The 11,581-nt window shown below is 43.6% G+C and overlaps 1 protein-coding gene across 1 annotated transcript in view; it reads right to left on the bottom strand.

The window, feature by feature from the left end:
• Nucleotides 1–11,581, bottom strand: part of sh2b3 (SH2B adaptor protein 3) — an 83,844-nt gene that overhangs the window by 43,981 nt on the left and 28,282 nt on the right. The window lies entirely within an intron of this gene.

Raw genomic sequence — 11,581 nt, 5'->3', positions numbered from 1 at the left:
GACAGAGAGGGAGTCAGGGACAGAGACAGAGAGGGAGTCAGGGACAGAGAGGGAGTCAGAGACAGAGACAGAGAGGGAGTCAGGGACAGAGACAGAGAGGGAGTCAGAGACAGAGAGGGAGTCAGAGACAGGGACAGAGAGGGAGTCAGAGACAGAGACAGAGAGGGAGTCAGGGACAGAGACAGAGAGGGAGTCAGGGACAGAGAGGGAGTCAGAGACAGAGACAGAGAGGGAGTCAGGGACAGAGAGGGAGTCAGAGACAGAGACAGAGAGGGAGTCAGAGACAGAGACAGAGAGGGAGTCAGAGACAGAGAGGGAGTCAGAGACAGAGAGGGAGTCAGAGACAGAGAGGGAGTCAGAGACAGAGACAGAGAGGGAGTCAGGGACAGAGAGGGAGTCAGGGACAGAGACAGAGAGGGAGTCAGGGACAGAGAGGGAGTCAGAGACAGAGACAGAGAGGGAGTCAGGGACAGAGAGGGAGTCAGAGACAGAGACAGAGAGGGAGTCAGAGACAGAGAGGGAGTCAGAGACAGGGACAGAGGGGGAGTCAGAGACAGAGAGGGAGTCAGAGACAGAGAGGGAGTCAGAGACAGAGAGGGAGTCAGAGACAGAGACAGAGAGGGAGTCAGAGACAGGGACAGAGGGGGAGTCAGAGACAGAGAGGGAGTCAGAGACAGAGAGGGAGTCAGAGACAGAGAGGGAGTCAGAGACAGAGACAGAGAGGGAGTCAGAGACAGGGACAGAGAGGGAGTCAGAGACAGAGAGGGAGTCAGAGACAGAGAGGGAGTCAGAGACAGAGACAGAGAGGGAGTCAGAGACAGAGAGGGAGTCAGAGACAGGGACAGAGAGGGAGTCAGAGACAGAGAGGGAGTCAGAGACAGAGAGGGAGTCAGAGACAGAGAGGGAGTCAGAGACAGAGAGGGAGTCAGAGACAGAGACAGAGAGGGAGTCAGAGACAGGGACAGAGAGGGAGTCAGAGACAGAGAGGGAGTCAGAGACAGAGAGGGAGTCAGAGACAGAGACAGAGAGGGAGTCAGAGACAGGGACAGAGTCTCTGACTATTTCTTAAAGATAGTATACACTATCATGATTGCCACCATCATCTCTATATATTTGTTGTATGGCTAAAGTTCCTTGAGCAGCCATACGGCTGAGCAGTCATGGACTAAATATGTAATACAGTTTTAGCGTAAACACGGTCATATCCAGAGCACTAATGGGTCCATTTTTACACTTGGAGTAAAATCGTCACTCTAACCTTAACCGTGTGAATCAATAATCAAGAGGGTTTCATTTGTCACTACTACTCATATACAGGTACAAGCAGCGAAATGCTAATGTGGCAAAGTCCGCAAGACTGTGCTAACAGCAACACAACACAACAAGAACAACAATAATACTGGATATGATATGAAAGGGGCGCTGAAGGGGACAGCCGTCTACAACAGGGTTTGTCTGCATCTCTGGTTGGATCTCACTCTGTATCTCTGTCTCCACAAAAGTCGGCCAATCACAGCTCAGGACATGCTGCCACGTGCATACAGTGAACCATGACAGGCCAAGCCATGATAGCACACAAAGCTCATGTTAGCACATCATTGGTGGGGCTCTCTCTCTCTCTCTCTCTCTCTCTCTCTCTCTCTCTCTCACACACACACACCACCCCCACGAGTGTTCTCACGCTAACATGCATATTATCAGACACCATGCAGTTTCCTCCTTCTGCAAAATGACCCCAGCATCACTATTGTAGTAACACACACACACACACACACACACACACACACACACACACACACACACACACACACACACACACACACACACACACACACACACACACACACACACACACACACACACACACACACACACACACACACACGATTAAAAATACACATGCACGCCTGTAGTCTGTACACATCTATTCCTCTGTCTCTCTCATACAGTGGGTCATAAGTGGAAATGGTGTGTGAACACAAACACCTAATGACTTCACTGAGGGAAGTACATGCAACTAAATCACATGTGTGTAGCCACAAAGATGTATACGTATGTGTGTGTGTGTGTGTGTGTGTGTGTGTGTGTGTGTGTGTGTGTGTGTGTGTGTGTGTGTGTGTGTGTGTGTGTGTGTGTGTGTGTGTGTGTGTGTGTGTGTGTGTGTGTGTGTGTGTGCGTTAATGTGTTCAAGTGTGCTTGCTACACCATAGCTCTCATTCCTTTTAAGGCTATTCTCAGGGCCTTTACTTGCAGGCCTGCCAAGATTCCACACACACACACACACACACACACACACACACACACACACACACACACACACACACACACACACACACACAACGAGAGGGAGAGCTGCCATGCAGTTTAGTTTGCTAGCTAAAACATTATTGCAATCAGCTGGACTAATACCGTCCCCAAACCCTTCACCTCCGCGCGCACACACACACACACACACACACACACACACACACACACACACACACACACACACACACACACACACACACACACACACACACACACACACACACACACACACACACACACACACACACACACACACACACACACACACACTCTGGCTCTATCATCATCTGAATTACATCACACACATAGTTAAAACTGCAGCTGGCTGAGTAGAAAAGGACTGCTAAATATAAAACACCACACACAACTGCGCGCACACGTACAGCCTGCAGGGTTGGTGCATGCGCTATTGCGCTTGTCAAATGGGGCGATTGTCCAGATCGCCATGCCGCTAGGGGCGCCAACGAGACACATGCCACCGCTGAAAAGATGATATGGTTGACTGTGCTGGTAACAATGGCCTCTGGTGAGAGAAGCTCAACTCAAGCTCATGAAAACGTACTTGTAGTCAACTAAGTCTCAAGACCGTCTGAATGGACTGGCCGAAATTGCAACTGAGCACCAAATATCTCCCAAATTGGATTACTCCAAGATAACTGAAGAGTTTTCTGCGGCCAAATCAAGGAAGGTCCTCTTCTAAGGGAAGTGAGTCAAACTATTATTCGATTATGCATGGGATAGGCCTTCTAAGTGTGCTTGTTTGTGTCACTGTGCTATGCTACATAATCTTTTTAAATGTTGTTGAAAAGAGCCAAATAATTGGAAATAATAAAAATTAAATAAATATGTATATATATATATATATATATATATATATATATATATATATATATATATATATATATATATATATATATATATATATATATATATATAATATGTATAATATATATCTCTGCTGTCCGGCAGGAACCAGCTAACTCCAAAATGTAAATTTTTCAGGAAATGAAAAAACAAAAGCTCACAATGAGGTTGGAGGTCAAAAGGGGGTGGAGCCTGGAGTCTGCTAAACCAGCTAACTCCACCCCCCTTTGCTGGAGTTAGCTGGTTTAGCAGAAAGTTTGATGATCCAATGGAGTTAGCTGATTTTGTCAGAAGCACTTTTTAATACTTTTCATTGGTTCAATATTTTTTTTACCAACACACAGACGTAAAGGGTGTTCAATAGAGCACCGAAGTCTGACGTCACTGCCACTAGAGGGCGCTGTTCCACGGGTTTGTGGCTTTATTTTTTGTGTTGAAATCCCCATTTGGGAATCTTAGATCACGTCATATAAGAACTGTGTTCCAAACATAAACACACCACCCTGGCGTTTTTGTCAGGGGGATGGCTCTGCATCGTTTATGATATTCATTCATATTTGATACAGCCTGTTTCTGGCGAAAATTGAATTAATTCTGCCTTAAAAGTCTTAAGAACTACTACTTCCGGGTCTGAAATCACTGTCCCCACAGCAGCCGTGTTCATGGGAAATGTAGTCTTTGGGTTGTTTGACTCGTTTCTAGTGTTTATATTGTGTTACTCTTTGGGTAAATGTGTACATTTACACCTTCAGTCGATGCTTCATATCCAGATGAGTAAAAACGCCAGGGTGGTGTGTTTATTTTTGGAACACAGTTCTTATATGAAGCGATCTAAGATTCCCCAATAGATTTATGGAAAAAAATGCAAAAGCGGAAAAATTGAGTTAACTGGTTCCTGCCGGACAGCAACGATATATAATATATATAATAATAAAAATATGGCAGTAACAATTAACCAGCGATGCTCTGAAAAGACGTGTTACCGCTGACAGTGGTCCTTATAATCATTGTCTCCGCCAGGCCGAAAGGCATGGCGAGAGAGTATGTTTTCGCCCCTGTCCGTCCGTCCGTCCGTCCGTCCGTGTATCCGTCCGTGTGTCCTGTCTGTGTGTTAGCAGCTAATCTCTGGCACCGTTGGCCCGGTCGCTCCGAAACTGTGCACACACACTCCCTGGATGCCAATTCAGAACCTCTGCCCCAATTTTTTCACATGGGCCTGTTATAGCGCCACCAGGAGGCCGATTTGTGCAAAACCCTTTTTTTTACATTACTCCTACAGATTTTATCCAAACGTCATGCAAATCGGTACACAGTATCTCTATTGTCATGTGATCAACACAAATCTGTCCGATTTCCCATATTGCATCCTCATTGCCTATGGTTGGCTTCCAAAGTTTGCAGGATTGGTCCGTTTTGAACAAAAAGCCTCAAACTATGCACGCAGCTTGCGATTTCCGTGAATTTTCACACGCACATTCCCACTAGGCCGAGGAACAAATGCCACCCTTTTCACATTGGCCTGTTATAGCGCCACCAGCAGGTCTAATTTAGCAAAACACATTTTTGGAACAAAATGCCTCAAATCATGAATGCAGTGTCTGATTGCCGTGAAAGACCTAAGAATAAATGGCACCCTTTTCACCTGGCCTATTATAGCGCCACCAGGAGGCCACAATAACGTACCTGACCTGGCGGAGACCTGTGCTCCGAGGAGCACTTTTTCTAGTTTTATTTATTTTTGTATAATGGACATAAAGCTATGTGTGTATCTGAAGAGTACGCAAATCAGAGTTGTTAGGCAACGGTTTGTGTAGTGTGAGATGTCAGACCATAGCTCGATCAGTGAGAGAAAGAGAGAGACACACACACACACACACACACACACACACACAAAGAGAGACCGAGAAAAAAAGGGGAGGAGGGAGGTTGTGTGACGTCAGACTAGAGCTCCCTCAGCGCAAGAGAGAGAGAGAGAGAAAGAGAGAGAGAGAAGACAGAGAGAGAGGGATAGGGTGAGGGGAGGGAGAGAGCGGGAGAGAGGGATAAAGCCTATTTCACCCACGCAATAACCGAGATTGGCCGTGTTTGTGGAAAGCCGGGCGGGGAGGATGATCTTTGTCGCTGCACGTACTCCTAAGTAGGGATGCACCGATAGGGAAATTCTTGGCCGATACCGATGTTTAAAATAACAATATAGCCGATAGCCGATACTGATAACGATATTTGTTTATTCAGTTTTTGGCGTTATTATTTCCCCCTTTTGTGCCAGGGAAACAAAAAAATCTTCATTATAAGAAATAACTGTTCAGAATCTGCAGAAACACAACATAATTGCCTTGATGCAAGTAACATTAACGAGTGTCAACGAGCGACAGTGACACACACACTGAAAGTGACTGTTGGTCCAAAGAAAGCCCTTGAATATGACATGATAATGTTTACTGTGATTATGGTAAGCTTACATTTCATATCACAACAATCATAGAGTAAAAACTCCTGTAACTTTAACCAGCAAAAACAAATCTAAAATCTGATACCGATGTTGACCGATAACGGCAAATATCGGCCGATACCGATATGTGGCCGATATATCGGTGCATCCCTACTCCTAAGGGTTGGAGCAGCGCCTGTCAGCGGGGAATGTTGTGTAGGATGGAGCAGGTGAGCCAGTAGGATACAATCGCAGTGATAACACAGAAATGTGTGGGGAGGAATTAACCACATGAACCTAGTGTCCCTATTCTGGGGCGAACACTGTGGTGCAACCAACTCCCAAAGAAGCTGCTTCTGAAGTTCTACCGCTGCACCATCGAGAGTATTCTGATTTATCCCTGTACAGTCTGGTACTGCAGCAGAAAGAAAAGACCTGCAGTCTCTCTCACACACACACACACACACACACACACACACACACACACACACACACACACACACACACACACACACACACACACACACACACACTTGTTTACAGGTCAACAAACTTGGACAAATGCAATATAAATTAGTAACACTTTACTTGAGGGCTCAAATTCTTTCGTTCTCGGGTGGTCGTTCCGAGACCGACCCTCCTCGCTACTCCTACCCGCCTATGAGCTCTCATCATGGGCATAGAGGTGGAACTGTGGAATAATGTCCTTAACTAATGATATATTACCCTTAAGTCATAATGACTTCACCAATAGTTAATGGTGAGGACCAGGAATTACTGATAAGTTCATGATAAATTCATGATGAATTAATGTACGATAATTAATTCTTCATTAATTAAGTGTTAATTACGTCTATGAAATAAGTATATATATATAAATAATACATATTGAGCGATTGCTTTTCATATTTTTGTATTTTTATGTATTATTATTATGAATTTTAATGGCTGACTTTTTATTACCTTTTTACTGTTTATTAGGACCACAATGGAAACAAGTCCCCAGGACTTTTTTGTGTTATCCTTTTAGCCTTAATGTCTGTCTGTACCTCGTGCTGTTTACATTTCTGTATAGACAAATTTTTGTATAGACGAATCCACAGAGCGCTGCCCTGTAGTTGCGCAATCGTCATTGCGGTGTCAGACGCCTGCCGCGGTGTGCATTCTGCTCACTTTGCCTGCTATTTTACTAACTAAATGCTCTGGCAGATACAAAGTGTCACTGACTTGCATCAAGTTATATCACTTGTTCACATTGGAAGTGTAAAATAGTCTATTATATTCGGCTGCACCGCAATTATTCATTAATAATTCCAACCGCATCATACCGTCAACGGCTGACTTAAATGATAAGGGATGTACCACACACATACATACACACACACACACACACACACACACACACACACACACAAAGCTTAAAAGATTCACGCTCACGAGCTGTCCGAGTCCGATGCAGTGCAGCTGGTGGGAACACCGCCATCCGTTAACATGGGGGCGTAACATCAGCGGCGCTGAGACGTGTTTGGTGAAAACGGGCCGTCAGATGCATTATGCACAACATGGAGACACAGTCACACACTCATCAACCTATGGTGGTGCCAGAAAAACACACACATACACTCGCACACACCCGGTCATAGAGCGACTTCTGCTTTCAATTACCTTTAACCACTTGAACCCTAGTATCCTTCTTCTGGGGACGTACATTCTGTGAAAACAGCCGATCTACAAGCTCACTTGTAGATTGGCTATTTTCGCCAAAGATATTTAGCGTAGGTCGAGCCCTTGGGAACCTGGTCAACTAAGTATAGGGTTTAAGCGGTTAAAGAGGGTGGCAGCTAGGATAACATTTAAGCTAGCTGCAGTGATTACTAGCTTTGGGGATCTGAGGGACTGGGTGTGTGAACACAACACATAACCTTGCAGCTGGTCCCGTCAGGACATTGTACACAGTCACGTGTGATGGCTATCATGTGGAAAGCAAAGCAACTATATAAGAGAGAGATGTTTGTTTTTTTGGTCTCTTATAGTTGCTTAGCTTTCCACATAATAGCCATCACACAAGACTGTGTACAAACGTCTTGCTGTTGTTGTGTCGTGCTGAATAGCAAGGACATGCTGACCTCCGTACATACGTACGTATAACAAAAAACTAAACCAGTAATGCTGAAAGTAATCTTTTGTAATTCAAATGATGTGCTACTGAGTGTTGGTGTGTTAATGATACCAGATTGTTGGGCAGACAGAACAGTCAACCCAGTCTGAGACGGCTCCAAACAAACAGGAAACTGTGTAGGAGGCATATCGAACTCGAGTCACCTCAGGCTGGAGGAAGAATACATGATTTCATGCAAACTCCTAGAAGTAATTAAATAGAAGTAAGTTGCCTTTTTGGCTAAGGCTGTGTGTCCACCAAAGTGCTTTTCCACAGAGTTACCCAGAGTTGAAAATATTAAAACTCTGCAATCTTGAAAATATTTCAACTCTGGGCGACCAGATAAAAACACATGACACAGAGTAGATGCTCAGAACCTCGTCATGTTGCTGCCGTTTCCCGCATAAATATGTGTAAATACTCCCATTGAAAACAATTCAAAACATATGCTGCACTCCGTAAAAAAATGCCTTGGTGGACACAGCCCATAAATTCTTTGGACTGATGTCCAAGTTTGAGTGATTAAAACCACTAATCCTCTTGCTTAGGTCAACAAACTAATTTTCTCTTTGACGTCTTCATTTCACTTCACTTCTTGTTGTCTCTTCATGGTAAACTTGTCAAAACAAAACCAGTTATGAAAGTTTGACAACAAAGGATAGGATGGATAGGCTAAATAATTGTTGTGCGTTGAGCAAGTCCAGAGATGATGTTATAATGGGTTTTTCGCGACCCTAGCACAGTCAAACACAAGGCCTGCTGTTTATCACAGCACACACCATAACTCCAGCTCAAAAACAAATCAATCACTCAAGGGAGGGATGTGATGAGAGCCTACGATGAAATGAGCAGTTTTCTGAGGCCAAGTAGCTACATCTCATAGCTACTTTGCTTGTGCTCATTCATGTGGCCTACTGTGTAGAAGAAGGCACTGCTTAGATGCAGTAGATGAATTGAGAAAACAAGACAACAGTAGGGAGAGATGAGAGTGATTTTTAAAGAAGAGGGGAAACCCCTGAGAATTAAACAGGAAATTACTGTGTACGCGTGTGTGTGTGCGTGCGTGTGTGTGCGTGTGTGTGCGTGCGTGCGTGCGTGCGTGCGTGCGTGCGTGTGTGCGTGCGTGCGTGCGTGCGTGCGTGCGTGCGTGCGTGCGTGCGTGCGTGCGTGTGTGGTGTGTGGTGTGTGGTGTGTGTGTGTGTGTGTGTGTGTGTGTGTGTGTGTGTGTGTGTGTGTGTGTGTGTGTGTGCGCGTGCGTGCGTTCGTGCGTGCATGTGTGTCTGGCAAATTGGACTAGCAAACCTGAAAAGGCTTTTGGACTTTATCAATCTCAATACCAACCGTTGCACGAAAACAAATTTCACCCACTTTTTTTAAGAATAAAGCTGATTCAGATTCTGCCAACATGGCTGTAACAAATTATGACAATACTTCCATTTTGGAGAAAGAATGACAAAATAATGGGATTGTTAACAACTTAAGCCCTATTTTATACTTTGTCGTACAATGGTGATGCAAAAAAATACATCTACGCATAGTGTCATACAACGTGTCACGCTGAGAGCTTGTAGATCGCATGGAATAAAGCAAAAATAAAATCTCATGACTGAAAGTTTAATGATGATGTTTTATCATTCTAAACCTTATGTTGCTGCTGTTCTACAAACAGCCAACCAGTTGAAGAAATCACAGATTTGAAGGTAGCCGGATTATCAGACTGAAGCTCAGTGGAGTGGGCGGGGTCTATGGTCTGGAGCCAGGCTAGATTTGAGGCTGTAACCTTTGCTTTTATGACATTTCTGAGACCATTCATGTTTATGGAAGATGCTTCTAAAACACGTATTCTATTGCTAGTTTGATCGCTTCAAATACTCTTTGATCTTAACCCTTTAAGACCTGGAACGCATCTGTGTCACTTTAGATTTCTTTGGCTATTCAAAAATAGCAGATATACAAGCTCGTAGCGCGGCACTCGCGCGCTACGAGCTTGTAGATCTGCTATTTTTGAAAAATCTGTTAGGATTTAGATTTTTTTTAAGAATCGCCTCAAGTCTTAATAACGCTGCGACGTGTTGTGAGCGTGTAGATTTTCATTATTTTGGAACATATTGGAAAATCTTTGCCTATAATGACATGCCCAAAATAGGGACGCCAGGCTGAACATGGTTAAACGCTATACTGTGGAGCAAAGCTCTAGGAAAGAAGCTCTTCCAAGTTTTCTATTTTTCTAAAAGCATGATAGCCATTCTTTCAGAACTGTCCAAAAACTGCTGCACAGCTACAGTACAGTTACTACATGCTATTGCTATCTAGAACATTTATCCAGCTGCAAAATAAATTCTATTAGATCAAATTATGAGAAACAATCATTTGTTCAGCAATGGGAAGAAACATGGTGTATTATTTTGCAATACATGTATTATTTTACACCGTAAAGTTGCAAAACCGGGGCTATGATGTCATTTAAGACTATATACAGTATATATAAATATATATATAGTATATATATATACAAACACTGGCAAGTTAACTCTAAATGAGCCATGCATGGATAATTTACATGGCCGTAATATTTATGACTTACTTACATTATTTATTACAAAGCTGACACTGCGCTGGGTGAGTATACTAGTAAACTGGGCCATTTGTCATCCTCTCTACTGTATGTACATCATACATGGCCAACACACTGTCAAGCCTTTTTGGCTGGGCTTGTCCCGGCCCTACAGAAGGGTTTGTCCATAACTGAGTCTGAGTGATTGACAGAGTGCCAACTGCAGAACAGTCGTCCCTCCAGGCTGTGGGATATCGTGTAAGTCATTCGTCTGGTCAAGGAATATTTTCATTTCGATCTGTAATGGTTCCGATCCGAGCAATTTAAAAAGATTGTGAGTACATAATTAAAGCCATTTGAAATGCAACAAAGGGAGACAGACTACCTGAGCTCCACTATGTTTCACTTCATGGTGGAATAAAAAAAGAACAGGCAATAAAACTAATCTATCCTCCCCAATTAGTAATCAGTAGCCTCATATTAGTATCTATAAAATGGAAAACAGATAAAGATAAAGAAGGTCACTATATCCTAGTTAATCACCTAAACCCTATTATACAGTTGACCATTCATATTGGAAATGTCTTTTTTCTACCTCAGTCACAGGTAGACAAGGATAAGCGAATGCAAGATGGGTGTTAGAGATGTCTCAGACCACGCAGGAGTGTACTTACACTGCAGGATACAAGGTACACCATGGAGAGATTTAACACCACTATAATGAATGACATCATCATGTAAAGAATATATAAATAATTATTAGAATACTTGCGAAAGCTAAGAATCTAGAAACAACACTCTACTTGAAGAGATCCACAAATATTAGCCTGACTAAAATAACAAGAAATAAATAACACGGAGAAACTCTGTGCCAATTGGACCAGTTCTCACATGGCCCTGTAGTAACGGGGCTGTTTTACAATGGAGATTCCAGTGCTTTAACTTCGGTGCCTGAGCTATCAATTTGCCCCCTGGTCCTCCCAAAGTGGACATTCCAGGCAACAGAGCATCACCGCACTGCAGTAAACAACAACACATGCTCTCTAACAGCAGTATGTAGCCTACCGTTAGCTTGTTAGCTTAAATACGTCTAAAAAAATGCCTTAAGCTAAAAAGTCTAGACTCTGTGGCAACATATAACTCCAAAGGATTCCAACAACGTGTAAAAGGGGGGACACAAACTTAATGATGCGATGCAATGCTAGAGTGCGGACTAGCTGACACCAACTCAGGACTCCTGGATGGCTGCCTTCCACTGCCTACTATC

The sequence above is a fragment of the Gymnoscopelus braueri genome, assembly GCF_963280865.1.
Source record: "Gymnoscopelus braueri genome assembly, chromosome: 7".
NCBI classification, from domain to species: Eukaryota; Metazoa; Chordata; class Actinopteri; order Myctophiformes; family Myctophidae; genus Gymnoscopelus; species Gymnoscopelus braueri.
This window is presented reverse-complemented; position numbering and strand designations above follow the sequence as displayed.